We start from the raw sequence: 26569 nt of genomic DNA, 5'->3' as shown, positions 1-26569 counted from the left end.
TGGTATGTGCGAAGCTGATGAGCTACTTCCAAACGAAACGCAGTTTTACTTTCTGAATGTTGATTCCAAAGGACTCGGTGCAAGGTAAGGAATTGATTATCGGCAGTGGATTGTTATTTATTCAGATAGTAGACAACGAGTGTATTTATTGAGGTTCCAAAAACCTTTGCATTACGGAACTCAACTACAGCACCAATTTGTTAAGGTTATGTAAAACGCCTGGATGTTCCCAAGTCTGTACAACCTGAGACAAATAATTTGTTGCCGATTTTCAATTCCTTTTAGAAGTAATGAGCTACTCTGCATAAAACCTTGATTGAAGTGGTTTGGATATTCAGGATGATGAATTGGGGTTTTAACCAACAAAAAAATTGAAATAAAAAGGCTCTGCTTTAAAGCTGAAAAAATCAGCAAATTATAGTAAACAAATAGGTTTTATTTACTGAAAAACCCAGTAAATGACTGTACAAAGAATTACTGACTAAACCAGCATTTTTTATGACAACTCGAGAATCTTGTCGATTTACGGAGTTTTCAGTTCTAATGAAAATTACCGAGAAAACTCTGCTGTTCAAAAACCCAGTAAAATTTTACCGACTTCGGTTATAAAATCTTAGTGTGTATCGATACAGTTCAACAGTATAGGTGTCAAACTAGCGGAAATAGTAGCAATATAAAACACCCTTTCGTCAAATTGTTTTTTCTTACATACGTGCAACACACTAGCATATGTGCTAATTACTATACACAACCTTTATTGAACAGTTTCACAAATTGTCATTATTGGCGAGCGATTTTATTATACACGCTCAAAAATTAACGTTTTCGCTATAAACATGATTACTTAATTTTCATGTTCAAAAAACTTAATTTTTGCACACAACTCGTCCAATAAAACGATGCATAACTAAAAATGTGAGTTGCCCCACGTTCTGTCGAGATTTGTGAAAGAAAGAAAATAATTTTTAATTGCTGAGTGAGATTTACTCGACTTTCGTGAATTTTTTTGTGGGTGCTTGTCTTTGCACTGTTTACCAGCGAAAAGAAAAATAAAAAAATCATCGTTGCGAGTTATTGTCTGTTCCAGTTTTATGAAAATACATTTATTTGCGGAATAACTGGGTGAAAAACAAAAAACAGCAGGTATGTAACAAGATTTTATGAAAAATACATGTAACTAATTGCTTTTTCCATCCAAATCATAAAGCTGCTGCGATCAAATCGGGCGAAAAAGGCAACGGATGTTACACACCATTCTACAACTCCGGAATAAGGATGTTTGGAATCCGATTCAGCCCAAGTAATGGATCTTGATGCACTGTAGGAGTCAATGGAACACATATTCTACATTTGCAGCTGCGGAATTGGCCTCAGTGGAGTGATGATCTGTTGCTTTCTCGGTACAAAAAATACCGAATTGTATAGGTTAATAATTCTATGGATAAACGCGAAAATTTATTTAAATTTTCAGCAATTGTGTGGTGACCTAAAGAATTATGCTTATTCTGCGCGGCGTGTGATGTGACACGAGTGGAAGGAGGTGATAATTGTCGACTCGCTCCCATTTGATTAACATTAGTCGTCTCACGTCACTCGCGGTGAGAGGGACGGTTCTCCGACATTACCCGGAAAACCATTACCCGGAATGCAATTTACCGGAAGACCATTACCCGGAAAACCATTTACCGGAATGAACCATTTACCGGAAAACCATTACCCGGAAGGACCATTTACCGGAAAATTACATGTCCATTTCTCGACTTTTTTCATTACCGTCCTTTTAACCGTTTTACGGTCATTCAGGTCAGTATGTTGACTTGAAAATATTTAAAATGACCACTAACGATATGGTTCTTATTTCAAAATACATAAGCACCGGAGAGATATCTTCATACTTGATCATGTCAATATGCACCATCTTCATATATTTGCATGTCATAAATGATTCACCCTTCTTTTAAAAATAAGCTGTTCTTTCAACTTATCTTTTCAGCTTGTAACTTTACGTTTACTATTTGACCGTCGATTCTCAAAGTGTCCAAATGTTAATAAATAAGCAATGATTAGAATTTTTAATACTTTTCGCCGAGTATCAATTCGCCGAACGTCTATCAACCGATTGTAAATCCCCCGTATATCCCTTTTTCTAGAATGACCCATTTCGGGTCATCTGATATTCACCCTTCTTTATTTGGTTGGCGGTTCTTTCGAGTTACACCGATCTCGACATTTTTGGCAAAATGTGTTTAGTCGAAAATGACCAAATATCTTATTATTTTGATTGCTTATTGTACTTTATTGTTTATTACACTGGCAATGAATTCGGGGTACAGACATTCAGGGTTATGACATTCGGAGAAAAATAGCACAATCAATCAAATTCAAAGGAAAAGTACTGCCCATAACTGCATATTTGTAACATTCGACAAAAGTAGGCATTGAGAAAATGGAATACTAAGTGTGTATTTTATGGTAGTATGGGAGGAAACTAAAATTTCTAAAAATTACCAGGAACTTAAAAATGCTTATTTGAGGCTGATATTTTGTACAACCCATATCGCATATTAAGTGAATTGTCAGGAAATAATTCTGAGAGAACTTGCATTGCTATCAAATTACGAGGCTTATTTATAATCTCAATGTGACTGTAATGCGGTTATAATTACCAATGTGACAAAACAACTTGGTATTTTTTTTTTTCGAATTTTCTGGAACAATCTCACAGATTTTAGTAAGTTGATCGAAAGTATTTATCATTTGATGACTCCTCATGAAGTATTCTGTGGTATTAACTCCACTTTGTCAAAATTGTCGAATGTGACTGTTTTGCAGTTATGGGCAGAGTAGATCTCTTGAGGTTACAAAGATGGACGTTCCAATGGTGAATAGTGTCCCTACTCTCAATCACCAAGGTACTCTTAGTTTTGGTCTTGATTTTTTCAGCTTTCCTCAGACCATATAGCTGACATGAGAATTGAACTGTTGTATGTTGCTTCCCTCGCAAGATAAGTGATTTTTTATATATTAATACAATATTAAAATTGGATTTTGATCTGTTTTAACGTAAGGGAATAGGAAATCCGTCATAACTCTAAACATTTTTGAATGCTGAAATGTTCCATTTACTCAATTGCAACCTACCTTATTTGTAACGCCTTTTTCGATTTCGATTTATAATGATGGTACCTTCCAAGTGGTCTCGGACATAAAAGAAAATTAATAATTCTTTTCATTCTTTCTATTCTTGCCTGTAATGTTTAGTTTCATGGCCTAAATTTGAAGACATAGTTTTCCGATCTATATCAGGCGATTCTTTTCTAATCAGGTCGCCAATAAAATTACATGTTATATCAAATTTTGGTATCGTGATAGTTTAAGGCTTACGTTGCCGCAAAGTGAAGTTATTCAGAAAGATCAAGCTGAGGTTGGTAGAATTGAATACCAACGGTTCAAAATTATTTCTGGTTGACAAATTTGACAATGCTTCAGAGCTAGAGTACTAACATACTTGTCAAACTATGAACGAATGCAAAAATGGTCGGTTGACATAGGCTCTCAGCTATTAACTGCAAAAATGCTCCTAGAACAGCTGAGAAGCAGGTTTTGTCCCAGTTGAGTCGTAACGCCGGCAAGAAGAATAACATATTTGGTCCATAGCTGTTTGGCGATGTCTTTTGAAATAGTGTTTATGGAAACCGAGGGAGTCGAGAATGTCCATGGTTAGCGTGATAATTTGTGCTGCGCATCAATGAAAGGTCGTCGAAAATGGAAGATTTGGCTTTCCGGGTAATGGTGCATTCCGGTATATGGTACATTCCGGTAAATGGTTTTTCCGGGTAATGGTACATTCCGGTAAATGGTCTTCCGGTAAATTGCATTCCGGGTAATGGTATTCCGGGTAATGGTATTCCGGGTAATGGTATAGAATCGAGAGGGACTCGTCTCGACTCACACGCCGCGCAGAATAAGCACAAATATCTTGAAAAAGTAGGACGAATCTTGCAGAATATTATTAATTAATATAATTATAGTGATACTAATAATGATTGTGTTTGTTTTTTTTTTCATCAGAAACAGTGGAACATGAAGTACGTGTAATACAGATTTATTCTGATTGAAATGATTACAGCCTTAATAATTTATTTTCAAGCATCATTGTTATCTGTTAAACTAAATTAGACAAATTTTTATCAGAATGAGTTTGTCTTGCACGCATTTTCTTGTTTCATTGTTTTTTATTGAGATAATCCACCAAATATCACATTATGTTAGAAATGTAACAGAACAGTACATCATACGATTAATTCACTATATTGTACCGTAAACCAATAATTACCCAAACATTATTTATTTTCATCAGGAATTATGGTTTTAATGTTTCTAAACTGTTTGCCTTACAATGAATTTGTCAAACAATGGATAGTATATCTACCATTTGGCGAACTGCGAGCGGCAAATTTTGTTCGGGAAAATCGTCGTTTTTAAATGGTTACATAACTTAACCGCCTATTTCCCACATTGTTATTTTCTCATTTACCATTCGCCAAACTGTCAAAACAGTTTCTGTGATTGTTGCTTTATTGTTATTAATCATGGTTCATGATATTGTTCAGATATGGGTGCAAATTGTTGTGGACGTTTTGAGAAACAGTACAAATATGGTTCATAATTATGCGGGATGATCGAAATAATTAGTTTTGCTTAAAATTTGAGCTCCCTTGCGCCTATAGTAAACCTATTGTGCCTATAGTAGCACTACTGAGAGAAACAATTTTTTATTATACGAAATAATTGATGAATTATGAACTTTTTTTTCACATGGAACGAAAGCTTTTGATCCACACTTTGTAGAAAAAATATAAAAGTTTTGTAAAAATACGGTTTTGATTAGTATTTTGCCAACGCCGTGATGCTAGTGCTACTATAGGAACAGAAATAAGAAATAGTGCTACTATAGGCACATGCATTTCTATAGTGGCACAAGCGATAATAAATTCAAACATATGAGTTTTCGTAGTCATATTTTTCCCACAAAACTAAGATAAAAGACGCTAGCGTTATTTTTCGATTTTATACGAATGTTTGTTCTTAGCTATGCGGCTATTGGTTTGGTACATCGACACCATACAAACATTAGTTTATGATGGACTTATCCACGGTCTTCTTTTGTTGTCGATTATCTTTTTCTTTTCCGCTCTAAATGCGGGCCGTGTTTACATAAAATGGCATCTGGATCAACATCCAGTGAGGGAATGTTCACTGGATGAACATTGAGTGGATGAACGCGCAGCGAAATCCTTCATTTTTTGTAAACATGGTCCACAGTACAGATTTTTCTCCCGCTGGAAGTTGCATCGTGACGTCATAGTAGATAAGTTCATAGGCCAGGGGAAGTGGTTCACCCAGTGTGAATTTATAGCAGAGAAAAAGTAGATTTCGTATGAAAATTGACACTACCCGTCATAAATACGGACTCACTAAAATAAGTATTGCAACAGTCAGCTGAATATTGAATCACCCTGAAAAGTTTAGCATCACCTCATAACAGGTAAATTCACATTGCTATATCTCGAGCTCCTTACGACTTGCAAAGAAGCGATCTTCAGCAAAGTTGCTTAGGGGTGCAAGGACATCCGGAACACAAACAGTTTAGTTCGCGATTTTGCCGCTTGGTGGCGCTAGTGAGCATGTAAAATTGAGCATTTCAAACTAGTTCTAGATTGTGATTAACAGGTGATAGAAAGTTCGGGTCTTCGGCAAAGTTGTTCAGAGGTTCAAGGACATCCGGAAAGCAAACAGTTTAGTTCGCGGTTTTGTCGCTAGGCGGCGTAAAATGTAAAATTGAGCATTTCAAACTAGTTCTAGCTTGTGATTCACAAGAGATAGAAAGTTCGGGTCTTCGGCAAAGTTGTTCAGAAGGTCAAAATAAACCACTATAACTGAATAACGAGACGAAACAAACCAGAATAACTGTAGTTTGAGTGTATGACATCTGAATAAATTGAATATGAAGAAATTCAGACACGATTCACTTGAATATCAAAATGAATTTTGATAGCAGATGAATCGATATGGAACAAATTATCTCTGAAACATTTGAATATGAAGTAAACTAGATCTAAAACCCTTGAAAATGGATGAACTGATAGATGTGAATCACTGGGATATGAGCTTATCAAAACTGAAACATTTGAAAACAAAGTGAATCGGACCTGAATCATTTGAATATAAAATGAATCATTACTGCATTCTTCAAAAATGAAGTGTCACATGACATGAATCATTTGGATATAAATGATTCGATTTATCTGAATAAATTATCTGAATAAATTGAACAAGAAGTTAATCGATTCTGAATTACTTGTATATGAAGTAAATATTACCTTAAACACTTGACCATGAAGTGAATCAGACATGAATCACATGAATTGAATCTCACCTGAAACACTTCAATATGAAGTGAATTGGACCTCTCTTGGATATGGAGCTAATCAAATCTGAAACACTTGAATATAAAGTGAATGAGACCTGAATGCCTAAAATTTCTTTCAAAAATCAAACATCAATCACTTGGATATTGAACTACAGTCAACCCTCCAAGAGTCGATATTGAAGGGACCATCGACTCATGGAAATATCGAGTCATGGAACAGCAATGCTATGCACAGCTGTTTGAGGGGACCATCATAGTAACCATGAAATTTGATTTCAAGTATGGTTCCATGAGTCGATATCGAGTAATGGAACATCGACTCATGAAGGTTTAACTGTAATCAAACCTGGAACACGTACATAAAGTGATTCAAGCATGAATCACTTAAAAATGAAGTGAATCAGCCCTAACCTGCTTGAACATGAAGTCATACCTGAAAAAGTGGAAAATTCTAGTTGAATCAAACCTAAGCCACTTGAATATCAAGTAGTTCGTACTTGAAATAGGTGAATATGAAGTGCTTCAGACTTACAGCACTTGAATATAAAGCGAATCAAACCTGAATCACTTGAATATGGAGAATATGGAGCGATTCCGACATTAATCACTTGGACATGAAGCCAATAAAACACTGGATATAAATCCTAAATCTCTTGAATATGAAATCAATCAGACCTGAATCACTTGTACATAAAGTGAATCAAACTTAAAACATTTTAAAATTGAATGAATCAAGCATGAATCACTTGAAATCATTTGAACATTAGGTAAGTCAAATCTGAAACAGTCGAATATGAGTGAATCAGATAAGAATCACTAGGATATGGAGCGAACTGAATCGCTTGAATATGAAATGAATCAATTCTGAGTCACTTAATGATAAAGTGGATCTGACGTGAAACACATGCGGGTATGGAGAGAACAAAACTTGAATCTTTCGAATATAAAATTAATCAATCCTGAGTCACTAGAACATGAAGTGAATTTGACATGAATTACTTGAATATAGAGTGAATTAAACCCGAAAGAATATAAAGAGAATCAGCCATCCATCACTTGGATATGAAGTAAATCAAACTTGAACCACTTGTATATGAAGAGATTCTGACTTGAATAGTTTGAAAATGATGGATGACTGAGTCACTCGCACATGGAGTAAGTCATACCAGAATCACTAGAATATGAATCAGATATGATACAATTGAATATACAATTGATCAGACCTGAATCACTTTAATTCAATACAATTCCGTCCCTAATCACTTCAACTTCCAAAAGCCAAAGGCTTTCTGAACAGCATTCTGGAGATTCTATCTTATCAAATTCATATTGTTTAGGTACAGTCACTCCTCCAGACCCAGAGACTGTTTCCTGGATGCCCTTGACTTTCCGAACAACTTTGCCGAAGACCTGAACTTTCTATCTCTTATGGATCACAAGCTAGAACTAGTTTGAAATGCTCAATTTTACATGCTCACTAGCGCCACTAAGCGGCAAAATCGCGAGCTAAACTGTTTGTTTTCCGGATGTCCTTGAACCCCTGAACAACTTTGCCGAAGACCTGATCTTTCTATCCCTTGTGAAAGTTTAAAATGCTTAATTTTACATGCTCACTAACGCCGCCTAGCGGCAAAATTGTGAATTAAACTGTTTGTTTTCCGGATGTCCTTGACCTTCTGAACAACTTTGCCGAAGACCCGAACTTTCTATCTCTTGTGGATCACAAGCTAGAAGTAGTTTAAAATGCTCAGCTTTTCATGCTCACTAGCGCTACCTAGCGGCAAAATCGCGAACCAAACTATTTGCTTTCCGGATGTCCTTGAACCCCTGAACAACTTTGCTGAAGATCGCTTCTTTGCAAGTCGTAAGGATCTCGAGATATAGCAATGTGAGTTTACCAGTTTTGGGGTGATGCTAAACTTTTTGGGAGTGATTCAATATTCAGCTAAGTGTTGCAATTCTTATTTTAGTGAGTCCGTATTTATGACGGGTAGTGTAACATCATCGAATATCAACTTCAACATGAAAATCGAGCAGCGTTGTCATTCTTTGCCAAAATGTGAATTAACGAATGTCCATTTTGAAGATTTCGTACATCATGCTGCAACTTCCCGAATAAATATCAACCATACCGGTACTGTTTCTCATATTGTTCAAAACCATTAGAGACAATTTCTAAACAATTTCGTAAAACATCGAAAAAAACAATAAACCAACTGTACGGGAAACGGTTTTAACAATCTGCGAAACTGTGATTGGTCAAATCACAATATTGGTAATAGACGGTTAAGTTGTGTCACCATATAAAATCGCCAATTTCTCCGAACAAAATTTGTCATAAACAATTTGCCAAATGATTGACTTACTATCCACATTTTGCCTTATCCACAGTAAGGGATACACTTTTAAAATGGTTGAACTATAACATTGTATTACATTTTTTAGCGTATGAGTAATTGTTGGTTTACGGTGCGTTATAGTATTGCGGGGAAATTTAAAAATTCGGATTGCTTCGCGGAAATAACGCGCAGCGAGCAATCCCCGCATAGAGGAAATGAACCACAGCAAGCATTGCAGGCTTGAGGAAAGAAGGCTCATTTCAATGTCAGTAAGCAAAAACTACATTGCGGTTTTCTGCTTCTTTCCCTTTATTTAAGCTATAACTTTCTTCACAAAGTGGGGGACTAACATTCATTGAAATCAGCTTATCTGTTGATCTGTCCATGGATTCAAAAAGTCCTCAAAATCAAAGATGGGTTATGTGATCGTGAATCCTAGGATTTTTTCCGTCAACGGTTCTTTTCTTACGAGAAGCGAATCACCAATTTTGAATTCTTCTTACGATTCGTTGAAGAATAAATTGCTGTTTTTTGCCAACTATTTAACGACTATTGTGACGTAATCATCGCTCTAAACTCCTCATAAAGCATTTCAATTTCATAGATTTTTAAACACACAGTTCATTTTGCGGATATGTTACCACTCCTATCAGTTTTCAAGTCTGTATACGCATGTCTTGCTTGTTCAAAAGCCTGATTCTTTGAAATACTCATACAAGATTACATACATTTGGCACAACAGGTAAAATCTGCACATCGACAGCTGCAACAAAGTCGCGGGTGACTAAGATGAATTTGATGGAAAATTTCCCGATAGTTTACTTTCGATCTGAGAGAGACTCGCGAAGAGGAAAAATATCAACGTCATATGCAGCCCAGATTCCCCTCTCACGAAACGTCAAATGCAGCCCACCGTTTTTATGGCTAAAAAAGTGAAAAGTATTGTGTTCAAAGTAAACTGTTATTAAGAAGTTCAGTCGGCGGAGTAGTTTTTTTCCAAAGTTGCTGATAAATCTAAGCAGAAGATTAATTATTTCTAATATCTGCTACGTTTGCTGGCATGAAATTTCACTCAAACGGCTATTTATGATTCGATGTGATGCAAACTCAATCTTTTTTTGCTGAGAGGTTCATGTGAGGATTTGAACAGCATGCGCATAATTGGTATAAACACAGAGTGGAAAAGAAAAAAACTCAGCAATCACAGAAAAAGAAGACCGTCTTCGCGAGTCTCGTCTCAGCTTTCGATTTTCCATGAATCAAATTTTTTCTTGCAACGCGTAATACTTAAACCGTTTAGGGAATTGTTCACTTATGTGTATACCGTATGGAAAAAATGTATTTCTTCTTACTTGAAAATAAATCAAAACACGTGTCAAAATTTTACATTTTTTAATATATTTCGTGAAATAACATGCACTCTCTTGTCACTTTTTTGCACTTTAGTGTGAGATATAAATTCATTTTGGGCTTCCTTGGAACTTCACCGTGCTGGAACTTTGCAGTATCCACGCCATAGAAGGTATTAATTCTGAAAACACCGAAGAAAGATAAGTAAATCAAAAACTTATTGTTGTATAATTAGGAACACTAATTGATAATGACACTTACCAAACAATTACTTACGATCTTAGTATCTAAAGATCACAAGGAGGAATTGTTCTTCAATGTTTTTCTTCCGGCGGCTGCTGCCTAGGACGTCGGTGAAAACTGTTTCCATTCTCCCATGGATATTTTTCACTTTCACCTTGTTCTCCAGCTAACTAGCTAACTGTGAACCACACTTGTAATGGCACGCTACTCAATTAAAGGATTTTTTCACTTTTTAACAGATTTTTAGTTGATTTTTTTCGCCACTTCTGGTTGAAATAAACAAGACAATATGCAGCTGTCAGTACAACGGTATGAAAATGAATAAGCTGCCGCTAGCACTAGATCGCTCACTAACACCAATGTGTGAAACAGTTTGTGAAACTGTTGAACGTACGGTGTTATATAGTACAATTCATACGTGTGTGTATGTTTTGTAATAGGATTTGCAACAATTTCACAAAAGGTAATGTTACATTGGAACTATTTATCATAATCCTTCATCTTTATAACATTTTACAATTTCTGAACAGTTTGGTATATTACCATTATTTGATATAGATTAGTCGAACCGTTCATTACAGTATACGGCTTTCAATTTCATATTGTTCAACATAAAAGCAACAATTTGCGATGCATTAACCATACCAGTAAGATTAAATGTATTGTTTGCAATGTAAACCAAAATGTATTTTTCTATGCGGGTTATGGACAATAATCGGTAGAATGGCTGTCTAGCAAGAAAGCTTGCCTAATCCCAGTCGGTACTCTGTCTACTCTTCTGTAAAATCGGTAAAATCAAAGCACTGAATCATCTACAAGCCCCCATTACTCACATTGTAAGTGCTGCCATCAGATGTCAATTTTCCTTTTTGTTTGACTGTTCGCCACTACCGTCTCTCCCACCCACATTTCAACAAGCGGGCGTAAAACTCGTGTAATGTAATGGCACAAGTGCTACACGGCGCAAGATTTTCCGCCCGCAGCCACGGTTCTACAAACACGGTTGAGACGATCAAACCAATACAGGGATTACGAGATGAAAGCCTCCGCGATTCCAGGTCAAAGCGAAAGGAAAATAGGAAATCAATAAATCTGTAGCGACGAAACATTGCGCAGTGCAAAACGACGGCGATGGATGAGAAGCTGGAGCAACAGGCGGGTTGTACATGTAGCTCTACGGTACACCAAAAGAATGGTAAAGTAAATAAATTTGACGCTACGCTTTGACAGACAAACGATTTTTCACACAGCCCCCCGTTTTTCCCGGAGTTGAGTGATGAGCTCTGCACAAGAAAGCGAAAATCCCGCGTTTGTTTATTTTCCCAAGTCTTCTTCTTGTTCCGATCGGAGAAATTACAATGCGGGAACACGGCGGGAATGGTTTGACAGAAGACAGTGCTGCCATCATCTCGAAATGGGCGTCATTAATAAAAAGCCGCCACCAACAGAGCCGCAATTCAAGGCCCCTGGGCGTCTGATGGAAAGCATCATGCCTAGGCTGCCTACTATGATGGTTCCGTAAATGAGCATTTGAAATTTGAAAATTCCCCCTACCCACTTCGATTCGTGGTCTTGTTTTCCTGATTGTGTTTTTACTGCAAGATATGGCGCTTGGTTCGTTGTTATTTTAATTGAAGAGCAATACCAGCGTCTGCTGTGATGCTTTAGGATTTCTGGGTGGGTGTCATCGGGGCACTTGGCCTCTCTGTGTATCGTTTCTGGTTTTGTGACTCCCCCTCAACTAGATCTGTGCGCCGCCGCACTTTCATTTCTCGTTACACCGATGCCGAATGAGGTGCCATACCCTGATAGAGTGATGTGCTAATATCCATCGTATTAAGCTTTGCTCAGTAAAAACCTGCAATTTTTCAGTATTGCAGTGAATGACGCTGATACAAACGGTTTCCAAAAAATTCTTTCCCAAGACGGCTTTCGAATTGTGTAATATGATTTTGATAAATCTTGATCGTTTATTGAAATTTATGCAATGAAATTATTACATACATACATATTCGTCGTAGTCATGTTCATTTCGGTCGCAATCAGTTTTGATACGTCTCACAACTAACGGTTCACTGTGATATAGTAAGGGTTCTAATTACAACACTTCAACGTTATAATAAAATGTTTACTACAACATCTAGATCTACGAGCCCTCCTCCATTCCCGCAGCATGATGAAATATATGGCTTTTCTATCTTTTTTTATTGGCGCCATCAAAATACAGCCCAAGCATATAAGCACAAATCCTGAACAACCATGACAGCTGGTCACCCGGATAAAAAATACAATACAAAAACAATATAACGTATTGTAACAGTACCATTCAATATATAGGAAATACAATACAGTATATTGTAAAATGGCAATACAATTACAGTACAATATATTGTTTTGAACAGTTCACTGTATGGTATGAGATTTTGGCAATATAATGTATGGGTGGTTAAGTATCGTAACAATACAAATATAGATATTTTCTCATACAAACATTTTGAAAATACAATACGATATATTGTTCATGTATTGTCTTGATTAGCAATTCGTGTATTGTTGTACAATACAAAAACAATTCAACGAACTGTATCAAGGTTGCATTCGTCGTTACAGCTAATGTCAAGTGACTTCTAAAAAACTACTTATTTTTACTTTTTGAATATTTTTCACTCAACATTTCTTGCTTTCTGAACTTGTTTTGCTTATTTCTTTCAGCAAAGCTACATAGAAAAAAGCAACAGTTGTTTTACGCGAAAATAGCAATTTGACCAAAATTGTAAGGTATAAAACCAATTAAAAACAATACAATTTTCTGTTACAATACATTATATTGTTTTTGAATTGTATATCCAAACAAGAATAATATTGCTTCGACATCCAATTACAATACGCTGTATTGTAGCCGATACGTTATATTGTACATTAATGGTTTATTCCATTCACTGAATGATACGTTTTTATCCGGGCACAGTGCAGCGAAAACAATCATAATCAAAGGAACCGTTTTCTACGTCGAACATCACGCACACATTGATGCGCACAAGTTTTATCTCAGTTCGGACGGATGGAAACATTTGTTTACGTTCAGGGAATTCCTTGAAATTTCGTAAATCCTTCATTGAAGATGTACGACGGATTTCCTTAGAGGGGCAGGAAGAAATATAAATCGTAATGTGGCGTGACTTAGTCGATCGCTAATCAGATTTCGCTCAGTACGTCTTCGTCCATGCGGCTTCGGTGAAAAAGTGGAAGAGGGATAGTTGAACTGAAGTTGTTTATCGAAATACAGTAGTTTAATTACATGTTTAGTGTAACAGCTTTCACAAAATTTCGCCTCGAAAATAAGTCTATATTGTAGGTGAGTTCGAATATTCGCCGTAGTGGAACGTTTTAAGTTTGATATGACGAATAATAGCGCTTGTGACAAAGTAAATCGAAATCTTAATCTATGCATTTCTCCAAGGATTATTTAAAAAAATCTTTTAATTCCGTCATTCATTCCTCTCAGAAGTGCTTCTAGAACTCATCCTAGATTTCTTTAAGTAATACTTCCACTTAGTTTTCAGTTTCAAAGGGTTTCTTCTGAAATCTCCATTGTGATTTCTCTATGGATATAATATTTAGGGGGATTTTTCGATAGATCAATGCAAAAGTTTACCTGGTTATTCTAGTATTTTTCCAGAGATTCTATCATATATATATATATATATATATATATATATATATATATATATATATATATATATATATATATATATATATATATATATATATATATATATATATATATATATATATATATATATATATATATATATATATATATATATATATATCTATATATATATATATATATATATATATATATATATATATATCTATATATATATATATATATATATATATATATATATATATATATATATATATATATATATATATATATATATAAATATATAAATATTTTCAAACATTCCGGAAAGTATTGTTTCAAGATGATTATCAGGGGGTCCTACAAGTACTTCTTCGAAGGCTTTTTGCAATTATACATTACAGTTTCTACACATTTCTTGGAGTAATCGTCCAAATATTACTGCAAGAGTTTCTTAGACTTTGGCTAGAAATTATTTAAGGTGTTTTGTCAAGACATTTACATGAAAGTTTTTTTTCAGGATTTTTGGGTTTTGTTTTTCAGGGATATCTTTCTTAGTTCGTTCCATGAAAATTATTACATAAATTCTACAGGGTTTTCACTAGCAGTTCCATCGAGAATTCTTTCAGATTTTGCTGTAGAAATAATAGTTTTATGAAATTCTTTCAAGGATATTGTACTGTTTTTTTGCTATCGCTAAAGTTGAATTAAAAACATCTCGGCGCACAGCTCCACCCTCAACTCAGCCTCAAAGACGTCGCGCGATCGATCGGTTGCCCAAATGGGGGTTTAAATTTAGATCAAACAACATCGTTGCGAGTTGCGTTCGTCGTTCAGTTGAATAATGCAGGAACCGGGGTGATGACAGCGACCGTGGCGAGCACTAACTAACCAACCAACCAACAACAGGCGACTTTTTGGCGTCGACGGAATTCGACGAATTTCAGATTCGACCATGATTGCAGTTTTTTTGGCGTGTGGCGACAGGCCGGCAGGTGCCATCCCGGATCAGAAGCGTGACATGGCCGTTGAATTCCTCATTGTTGATCGCCATGATCATCATTACTGATTGACCCTCTAATTCCGGAATTTTTATATTCGATCTTCATATAATTTTCCGCTATATAACATCGATCTAAGCACGATATGGGCATTAATATAACTTTATTCATGAATTTTTGTATCTTGGTATTCGACTGACCGCTTGTTTTTTATTTTTGATCGTCCCTTTACTTTCTAATATTTTCGAGAAGCTTCTTATAACTACTGATTTTTGCAATAATAAAAATGTATGTTTAGTTTTTATGGTATTCCGTGTGAGTAAAGGAAAACAGTTTTGGTGTGAAGTAAAAACAAGATAAAAATTTTGATGTTACATACCCAAAATTAGATAGATCGACTATTTTTTCAAACCTCAAAATCTCAAGGTATTCTCTTTTTTTTTCATCAAAGTTGTCAAAAATAGGGAGCGCCGCAGCTATCCAATTTTTCACAAATTAAATCCTTTTCTGATATGCGTGTTATTAGCCGAACATAAAGTAGTTTTAATGTTCGAACGAGAAGAAAAATACAAAAAAAATCCTTGGTTATTAGAGGGTTTACAATCGCCATTAGGCATGGCGTGCTTTGATGCGACGGACGAGTTTCGCAATGAGAAAATCTACCGCAGAATGATGATGTCACGTAGCTATAGAGAGGTGAAATACAGCGCACGTTTTCGGTTGACAGACCTTTTTGGATCATCATTGATGGATTGTGTTTAGTTGAAGATTCGAACGGAAAGACATGAAGCGTCCCCGGCGTCAAGGTCAATGTCAAGGAAACGGAGTGTGCGAGAGCCGCATCTACTTATGTACGTGTGTCTTTTCGCAGCCAGCGAAGCGATGCGTCGACGCAGTAGGCGAAATACGTCTCGGGGATGTTTGTTTTGTCTGGAGTGCGTGTGACCGACCCTTTCTCCAGACACGGTTTCGCGAAGGATAATATCGATTTTTTGTTCTGAACAAAGAGGTATTGATAGAAGGCACGGTAGACCACGGGCCCTCCAAACTTGTCAACCACAAATACACTGAGAACAGCGTTGCGGTTGAAAATACTATATCAGAGGGTTAAATTAAATACACAACGCCACTTGATTTGTGCAGACTAAATTCGCATTTATTTAGAATATTTTGTGCATTCAATTTTACCATGGCACCATTTGTATAGTAAAAATGACTATATCATGGTTAAAAACTTGCAGCAGACCAGAATCGAACCGAGGATCTGGGGATTGTCAAGCGCGAACGCTAGCCGCTCGGCTATCGACGCGGTTGGATTGAGAGGGAACAAAACGCAAATAAAAAGCGTTCATGATAGCTCAATCGTGGTTGGAATAGTAAATTTAAAAACACGTTCATGGTTCTCATTACTGCAACGCTTGTTTCAGTGTAGATGCACCGAGGCCAACATGATTTTGACATTTTTGGGAATCTGACACTTTTGGGAAATCTGAAAGTTTTGGGTTGTTTACGTTAACTTATAACTACTCATTAACGTGGGTTCAAGCTGGATAAGGCGCATAATGACGGAATTGATTTTAGTGTGCTATTGCTCAAAAATGACACGATTGCTAGAAAAACGCAAGTAAATGTGTAAACAATTGTGTAAGCCACTAAATAAAAGGAGAAACTATTTTCAACGTGTTTTTGTTGTAAGCTACGGGGAAATCGTCTTTTGATGGCCCCCTGCGGTAGACACAACAAGGTAGGCTATTCCCACGTGTAAACCTGAGAGAGAGGAGACAGCTGGCTAAGATTGCGAGCTCCCAAAAGTCAAGGGAAGCTGTCATCAACTGTCACTGGAAAACCGCACATTTGAAGGGCAGAGCGTGATAAACCGTCAAAATTTTTCAAACTAAATCTAGATGTGATTGAAAATTCAGGTTGTTTTCCTGTGCTTTCGCATATAGAATCGTTGAATATTTGAATATTGTCGATTGGACTCAAATTGCTATTGAAATAATTTAATTTTATGATCTTTTTGATAACAAATGGGATGTGAAAATGGTTTTGACCCAGTTTGTGCTCTCCGAGCCATTGTGCACAACCCAAACATGAGAAGAAGAAATCAAAGAAGCCAAGAAAACAAGCCAGTTGTCAGTGAGCTGTCTCCTCTCTCTCAGGTGTAAACAACGATTATCCATCAAAATATGTGTCGTCATTCCTATCGTCAAGCATGAGGCCTTGAGGTTAGTAAAAGAGAGCAGTCCTTGCTTTCTTTTGCACTCGTTCGATTTTGCGATAGGAATGACGTCACTGCCAAATGTCATTTTTCGGAGTATAATACCTTGCTTGTTTTTACCGTGGATAGAAGGTGTTAAGAATGAGCTCCGTGGTATACATCAGCATCTATATTTCAGCATTCAATTGTTCAGTTTTATTTTTTCAAATTTCAAATCTACGTTAAAACAATGAATCAGAAACCCAGTTTTCTAGACCGGTTGTGTCTTGAAATTATTTAAAAAATAAGAAATTTAATATGAATCACCCCTCGACAAGTTTTACTTCAGGATGAGCTGACATAAAGTGAATTGGCTTTTTAAGGGATAATATTTTTTTACATTTTCTGATTCGCTGTCTGGCCATTTGACCGAATGCCATTTGGCCGAACGCCATTTGGCCGAATGCCGTTTGGCCGAATGCCATCTGGCCGAACGGGTCGTTTGACCAAATGCCGTTTCGCCGAGTTACTAACAAAAAAATAATAAAATTGCTATAAATTGTGTGACAGGACGTTATGTTTGTCGCTATACAAGTGCTCCAAATGAATGGTAAAATCAAACCGTTAATTCAGGACGAAGTTGTAAACTCCACACATCGTGCCAAGATTCTAAGTTTGAATTTGAAATTTTTAATAATTATCCAAGAAACTGATCAATGTTACCTTGGATTACGGTACATAGGAAATGTCCCGATTTTGTCAGCCCCATGCTGCATTTAGGGTTGATAAAATCGGGCAAGAGCTAAAACCGGGAAATTTTTTTCGACAGGTTTCAAGTTTTATTTTAACTTGAGGACTTAGTTTTTTGATTTTGGTAATATTAACTTTGTTTTTCTTTAACTTCTGTTTTCTATGTACCGTAATACAAGGTAACATTGATCAGTTTCTTAGATAATTATTAAAAAAAAAAAATTAAAATTTCGGTCTTTAGATGATTGTATAGACGTGGCCAAGGTTAATTGACGTTATGCACCCAATATTGCCAGTATAGCCGTGTTTACTCTGATTGAAATAAATATAAATTCTAGGTTAACAAAATCGGGCAAAAAAGGATGCTGAAATCGGGTCTTTACTGTATTAACAAAATGATAAAACAAAGTCCTCAAGTTGAAATAAAACTACACTAAGGCAAATGGACTATCGATAAACATAGGAACCCCTAATGAATATTCGCCACAAGAAATCGGATTGAAATTCATAAATTTACCTTATGAAACCAGAATTTGAAACCAAAAATCGTTTTCGCGGCAACCTGGAATCGAACCAAGAACCTTGCGATCGATGGGCCCGAGCGTACACTACGCGCCTATCGACGCCTTGATGTGGAATGATGCTAAAACGATACATAAAGCGTTCGTACTGCAATATTCGTTCCACATTTCATAAGGCAAAATGTATGAAATTCGATAGTCCAGTTCGCTGCGTGTAGAAAACTGTCGAAATTTTTCTTTTCCCGTTTTTGCCAACCCTAAATGCAGCATGCGGCTGACAAAATCGAGACATTACTGTATCGATTTCACCGATGTATGGAATAGGAAATATCAATACCAAATATCGAAAGGAAAATATCGATTTTCCGATACATCGGAAATATCGGAACATCCCTAGTTACAATACCAATTTCTCTTGACTTGTTTTCAAGCTTGGGTTATTCACAAATTAGGTTACGTTCGGGGGTTTGGTGGTAACGCATAGCGTAACCAATCTTATAAATTTTGTAGAGGTCTTATTCAAAAAACTTGACCAAGGGGAGGGAAGATATTGAAAAAGTCCCAATTAGGCGTGACATAATTTTTGTACCTACCCCAAGCTTAAATAAAACTTGTTGCGAAAGTCATCAAGTACAATCTCATTGAATCAAAAGCTGAATTCTCACAGCATCCTGAGCATGAGTTTTACACAATTCTACCATATCCCGGGACACGATTCTCACATTGCCCCAGAAGCTGGTGTCTTGAAAGCCCTTAGTTCTCCATGAATTCATCTAGTTATTCTTCCATCAATTTTCTAGGACTTCTCACAGATTTCCGTTCAAAACTTGTTCAAGAGTTAACCCAGTAATTTCTCCGTGAATGCGTTTCGTTCTTCAAGATTCTTACCAGGATTTTACTTTACTAAAGCATAGCATAGCATAGCATAGACTGACTGTACATGTCAATGGTTGCTACTCCGTGATTGATCGGAACTGGTAATAATTGCACTGCGATCCAAATGAATAAGGAATGGGAGTTTCCGCTTACTCTCGGAGTGTAATTTTAGTAGATCTAATATTATTGATCAATAACGGCGCCGGCCAAGTACTTACAGTCAGTTGGGATAGGAAAGGAATGTTAGGGTGTAATGATTGTTGCTTCTAGAGACCGAGAATACCTCTGCATCTCCACAATCACCACAGGAAGGTTGTTTATTAGTAGGGAAGGAAAAGATCTGGGAGTCACCTTTGGTCGGTGATGCGATCCATGGATAAGGAGGAAAAATACAATTTATACCTAAAGCTAGTTTTTAGTTTTGTCTCAAAAAGTTTTTGGTAGAAGATTTAAAATAAACGTCAACATCTATCATGTCGAACCATTCAAAAGAAGTTTTTATTAATGGTGAAAAGAGAAAAATATATGCGTATATTTTAAATTATATGAAACAGGAATAATGCCGACACTTGTAGTGACGAACCATACTAGTTTGTTTGAAAATTACATAAAAGTATTATTGAACATTATGCCTCAAGAAGAAAAGTCTGGTAGTAGTTTTAAAATAAACGTCGACATTCATAATATCGAATTATTCAAAAAATATTTTAAGTAATGTCAAAAATTTTATATCTGTATTATAATTGTATAAAACAGGCATAATGCCGACACTTGTAGTGACGAATCATACAAAGTTTGATTGAATGTTACAAAAAAGTAACGCTTTCATGAAAAAATGTGTTATCATAAGCATGAAACGAGCTCACCAGTTGGTAATCCATCCTCGACTGGACACGAATATCTTTTCGCAATCACACAGCGCGAACAGCAAAACTTCTCGGCGCCCCGAAAACAAACCGTCTTGCTTGGGCTTTCCAAAACACTGCCCAGTAAAACCCGCGAACCGAAAACCTAACTTCCGGCGTCCCGAAAACGAAGGGTCTTGTTTGGGCTTTTCAGAACACTGCCCAGCAAAACCCGCGAACCGAAAACCACACACTCAATCACGATTTGCTTGTTCGGTAATTTGTTATACTGGGTACGAATTGTAAATCATAAAAAATACCGAACTTTCAGCTCTTTGATTGAAAACTTCTGACGTTCAGTAATAATTTTTAATTTTTACTGAACTACGGTAGCTGTCAGACCCAATTTTGCAACATTACCGAACAGGCCAAAAAAATCAGTAAAAACAATTACCGACTATTCAGTACACTGAACGAAAACTCCTGTCACACATTGAATGATTATTGACTCATCCGAGCCCCATACCTATTTTCAGACACAATCAAGATGATTTTCATCTGCGCGAAAATCATCTGTTCACAAATTACTCCGAATGAAAATCATCCAGTCTTGGAATGATTTTTATCTTTCAAATAGATGCCTCAAATTGAATGATTATCATACACACATGTAAACAATCCTTATTCCATTCTAGTTAATAATTTAAAGAATTCAAATAAAAAAAAATCAACTTCAGAACTTTTTTGATGAATGTACATTATTTTTTATTTCCACTACGAGGTTATAAAATGTATTATTCGCCAGTCTTCGGGAACAGATGCCAACCTGCCGAACACATTGTATGAGCTCCATAGAATACCAGTATATTAGCGACCTGTGGTTGGTAGATACCATTAAGAAGTGTAAAATAAATGATACCGAAGGGGCTAATGTAAGATTTCAAGTGCAATTACCTGTTAAATTCACCCAGAAACGCTTGGAAAACCACGCTGCCGTTGTTATGTTTACGTTTAGATTTAGAAGATTGGTTTGACATTTGACCATCCCCTTTTCGTCTGGTACTTCAGACAGTAATTGAATGATTTTTGGTTTGGGACATGGAAGAAATTAAAATCCGTCAGAAGTTGCATGCTCTTCATTTGTGTTATCATTGTTCGATTAGCTGCCTAATACCATTCTATTGTAATTTAAAATTCATCTCTGAATTGGATGGTTTTTGCTCAACAGACTGTGGATACATCATATTCTTTCATAGTCATTCAAAATGTGGAATGTAAAGTTTTATATTTAATCATGTGAATTACAAATCATTCAATGTGTGACCGGAGTTTTCGTTCAGTGTAGTTGATGTTTTTTACGTTTTTTACTGACTTGTCGTCAAAATCAAATCAAAACAAACTGATGCGCATGCGGGAAAGTGTCAAATGAGAATCTCCTGCTGTAGAATCGTCCGGCGCCGGGAGACACGGCTACTGCAACCAAACTTTTCCTGCACCTATTTTGCGCTTTTTCGTGGTAAGTAGTCGAAATTTAGTGAGAAACTCAACCATTTTAAGCAACCAAAAAGGTTCAGCACGATTTAACTGCTTACTTTGGTACATTCGGTTGGTTTCCATACAAGAGGTAAATTCATCTGCATCATCGAGTTTGCCTCTTGTATGCAAACCAACCAAATAATGATTTTGTCACACATTTTTCGATTACTTCTACTGAGATATGAGCAAACCGTAGATGTTTATTCTCACGAAAAATGCATGTCGATATCCATGTCGATTGGGTTTTAATTTATATTGATTTATGAAAAAACAGTATTCGGAGAAGCAAAGCATGAAACATGGGAAACTGGAAAGCCAGTAAAAACGCTCTGAAGTTTTACTGACTAAGTCAGTAATTCCCATCAATCAAAACAAATTTTGGTTTACTGGTTTTTTCGGTAATCGTAAAAATTACCGAAAAAAACCGTAGTTCCAAAACCCAGTAAAATTTTACTGGGGTCGGTAATCTAAATTGGCTGTGCAAACTCCCGGCGTCCCGAAAACGAAGCGTCTTGTTTGGGCTTTCCAAAAAACACTGCCCAGCAAAACGCGCGAACCGAAAACCAAACTCCCGGCGTCCCGAAAACGAAGGATCTTCTCTTACCAGGATTTTACTTTACTAAACGTTAAAAAGTTCTTCCATAAATTGTGCAAGAAATTTTCCAAGCTAGTCATAAAAGATTTTTTCTAATAATTCCTCCTAAGACTTATCCGGGGAAATGTCAAGTAATTCTGAAGAAATTATTGTAGATAGTTTTGAAAATTTTTAGGTATCGATTTCCAAAGAAAATCTAGAGAAAAAATATAAATTGTGGACTCCTGCAAGAGTCCTCGAAGAAGTCTTAAAGAATTTCCTAGATAAATTGCCAAGATAGTTGGAAAATATATAACAATCGAATCTCCCGAAGGATTTTGTAGAAAAACATCGAATGGAAATTCTGAAGAAATTAATGCAAAATTGATCGGAGGAATTACTGGAGTAATGAAGAATCCTTGATAATTCAATTTAAGAAGCTACCAGAGAAAAAATTAGGAAAAACTTCAAGAGAAATCATCGGATCAAATTCTGGAAGAATTCCTGGAGAAATTTCTGGACGAATTTCAAGAGAAATCCCAGATCGAATTGATTTAGCAAATATTGTTGCATTTCATGAAAGTAGGTGTGGATGAACACTTGAAGGAATCTATATATGCAAATACCTGAAAAAATAACTACAGTCAACTCTCCATAACTCGAAGAGACCATCGAGTTAGGGTGGTATCGAGTTATAGAACACAAAACTTGTGCAAATGCGATCAAAGGGACTATTGAGGTAGCCATGAAAACCAAATGTACTATGGTTTTCTAACTCGATATTGAGATACCGAAAATGGAGTAAGGGAGAGTTGACTGTATAAAATTCAGCGTATGAATCCTTGCATGGTTTCTAGGAAAAATGTCTAAGCGCATTTCTTCAAACGCTGTGGTATAAATCCTTGTCAACTTTGCTAGGGGAAGTATTCTAGGAATCTTTAAAAGATCTAGGATCTAGAAATCTTTAAATGAGTTAAACTGGAGAAGTTAGAGAAAGAAAAAATCTCTAGAGGAAATCCTGAGATTTTCTGGAAATTACTGGATGTACCTGCGTTGCAATTTCAAGCTTCAGCTGGAAGCTTAATGAAATCCTTCGAATTCTGGAGAAATTCCTTTATGCATCTCTTGTAAAATTACTTGAAGGAATTTTAAGAGGGATCTATGGTAGTGTCTCAAAAGTATTCCAGGAGAAATCACTTAAATAATTCCTGAAACTTTCCCTCGAGGAAGAAACTGTGGAATGGTCACGTATTAGCTTCTAAAAGTTTCTCTGGAGTTTCTATATATTTTCTCCAAGATTCATTGCAAGCACAATCAGCCAAAAAGTGATTATAGAATCCATTTTATTTAACAAAACGAATCTTGATGCCAGCCCTGCACAAGACCCTGACCAGGATTTCCAAGTCATACACTTCGAGATTTTAGCTGAATCCTATTCATATTTATGAAAGAATTCTGAAAAGGATTGTTTTGAAATCATTAACATCATATTTACAGAGTTCGGGTAGTACTTTTAACATAATCTTAGCCTAGATTTAGACATTATTTTGAGCACAAGTCTCATGGAAGTCGGAGCAAGATTATTGCAGAATCCTGGAAAGGATACTTACAGAATCAATAGCAGCATGCTCAACAGAAATAATGAATTTTTCAGTTTTTTTCTGAATATTTTTTTGCCCAGCGTTGCCTGTGCACTTAAAAATCTACAAAATATTTTTTTTTATTTGATTCGTGGATTAAAAGGATTAGTCAGTCCTAAAGTACAATTCGAGATGTTAAAAAAGTAGATGGAAGAAATTCTCACGCTAATGACGTCTTTCATGTGAAGGGTGATACCAACAAATGTGTGTGCTCAAATTGCGGTGGCAACCAAAAGTCTATCTTTTGGGATTGCCCTTCGCGTAAACGAATCTTCGACGTTCGTACCAGGCAGCTGAACGCAACATTTTTCGTATTCTCATTAATTCTTATTTTTCGAATAAAGATCCCTTGCTTAAGAATCATACCCATCAGGTACATTATGATAATGAATCATGCTCATTCACAAGAAATTATCTTCCGTTGAATGGTAATAATGGAAATAAAGTATATTCCAATGCCAGTCGCAGGCAAGGTTCAAAACCACCACTATGGCTGAAGCAGTCCAAGTTAGTGTACAATTTACTAATATAATTGTTATCAAATACAATACCACCCAGTACAGTTTTTCAATGGGCACAGTACAGTTTTTCAATAGGCGTGTTTTTTTTTACGCGTATCGTTATTTTATACAATCCGATGACCCTGGAGGGATCGGTTTTGCTTTTTACTGGTTATTGAGCAAAAATATTACTGCACAATCGACAAGAATTTCGCGAAATACTATTTATACTATAAATAAGCTATTGTTTTCTCTTTTGATTGCCGGCATTCAAAAGATTAATTTGAAAACGCTTAAACAACAAATATTTATGGTCTATCGCCAGCTTTCTAGGCGAATCCTGACAATTCACCTTCCCCAACCTCCAACTCCGTAGCACTTATGAGGGTGTCGCTGAGTCGGTGGCCTCTCATTAAGTAAGTGCTACATCAACATTTCCTTCCCCTATCCCAAGTTACGGTAAAGATGGGCGTGACCGGGAATAGCGATATTCATGCTTTTAGTATTCTTGTTTATGATTTGAACAAGGTATACTCCCCTGCCTTGTTCTTGAAAGTAGTCAGGATGAGATTATTAAAAAGAAACATGAATGTTGCTAGTATCCAATCTACGAAGTATACCGTAACTACGCTAACGCTAACGCTAACGCTAATTTACTAATAAAATTGTTATCGGATTACTCTAATGGATAAAACGGATAAAAGAGCTGTTTAATTTTCCAACAGCTTATAACATATATATAGCAGTTATTACTGAAACTTATTTGAAACCAGGATCCAAACTCAAAAGAGATCCAAACTTTTTATCGACTGGATGGAGTTGCTATCATCATTTATAGGCGTATGAGAGATCAACTTATTTCGTCTTTTGAGACCAAAGTTTTTGAAACTTACTTTCATAGCTACCTACTTGCGTTTTCAATGCCGCTTCAACAAATGGTTTCAATTGGCATATTTTCCTGACAAATGGAAAAATGCCAACGTATAACCAATTTTGAAACTGGACAAAAATCATGCAGAAGCTTCCGGCTTTCGTCCCACCAGCTTGCTTTCCTCCATCAGTAAACTTTTTGAAAAGGTCATTTTGACAGAATGATGGTCCACATCAACGAAAACTCAATTTTAGCAAATCGAATTTTTACGTGTAACAAATTTGATCCGTTCTAACAAATCTGAAGGCTATTCTACTGGTCTTGCTCTTCTAGACATAGAAAAAGCATTCGCTAATCGTAAAATTAAAAAACTTTTATTTTTTCAACAATGTATGTTAGAATGATCCAAAGTCATTTGTCAAGTCGCACACTTCAGGTTAATTATCAAAACTTCAGGTCTGAAAGACTTCCTGTAAGAGCAGGTGTTTCTATATACTAACAAAAATGGCAGATTTCTACTAATGCTTCCAAAACTAAACTTATAATATTCCCACATAAACCAAAAGCTCTTTATTTGAAAACTTCAAGTAGACATGTTGTTACGATGAGGGAGGTTTCAATAAATTGGTCAGACGAAGTTAAGTATATATCGAGAAAAAGAGTATGAAGATAGAAGAAAATTATAGGTTTAACACCGTAAAGAATCAAACAGAAATGATTTAAAAGTTGAATTTCAACTATTTTATTGTGATTTTTTATAAACGCTAGTCATTGTAAGTCAAGAATGTTTTGATTTAAAAAGTGCGACGCAGAAAGAAAATAGAAGACCACAATTCGTCTATGTTTCGACTGATTGCCCCTGTTCCGGCAGTGGAAGCAGTTCAATAACTGTTCCATTTCCATTCCACGTGCTCTCGAATAACTAAAAATGGAATAGCTTGATAGGTTAGGTACTGGAGTAGTAGGAGTAGGCAGGCGTCTATCGAGACAATGTGACATGTTTCATTTTTCACGTCACCCTGCTCGTGGCTCCTCATCTCAGCATATCGAATCTGATCTATAGACCTTTCTCGTTGGGTGTAGTGTCTGTTTCATGTTCTCCCTGGAAAGACATCTATCATTGACAATTTCTACTTTCCAGATACATTTTTTATTTCCCTGACTTGAATTTGAAATTGTTAAATTAGAAGTTAACTTTGTATTGTTAATCCTTTTGGAGCAAATATATTTTGTTAATGCTT

The 26569-nt window shown here is 36.1% G+C and overlaps 1 protein-coding gene and 1 long non-coding RNA gene across 4 annotated transcripts in view; one reads left to right on the top strand and one right to left on the bottom strand.

The window, feature by feature from the left end:
* The window catches only part of LOC110674225 (uncharacterized membrane protein DDB_G0293934-like), a 256353-nt gene that overhangs the window by 100876 nt on the left and 128908 nt on the right, over nucleotides 1–26569 (top strand). The window lies entirely within an intron of this gene.
* On the bottom strand, nucleotides 10154–10724 carry LOC110674228. Its single transcript, XR_002498750.1, has 2 exons — nucleotides 10384–10724; nucleotides 10154–10303 (listed from the first exon to the last, which is right to left on the bottom strand). It is a non-coding gene; the product is annotated as an uncharacterized LOC110674228 (long non-coding RNA).

Source organism: Aedes aegypti, chromosome 1 (genome assembly GCF_002204515.2).
Source record: "Aedes aegypti strain LVP_AGWG chromosome 1, AaegL5.0 Primary Assembly, whole genome shotgun sequence".
NCBI lineage: Eukaryota > Metazoa > Arthropoda > Insecta > Diptera > Culicidae > Aedes > Aedes aegypti.
This window is presented reverse-complemented; position numbering and strand designations above follow the sequence as displayed.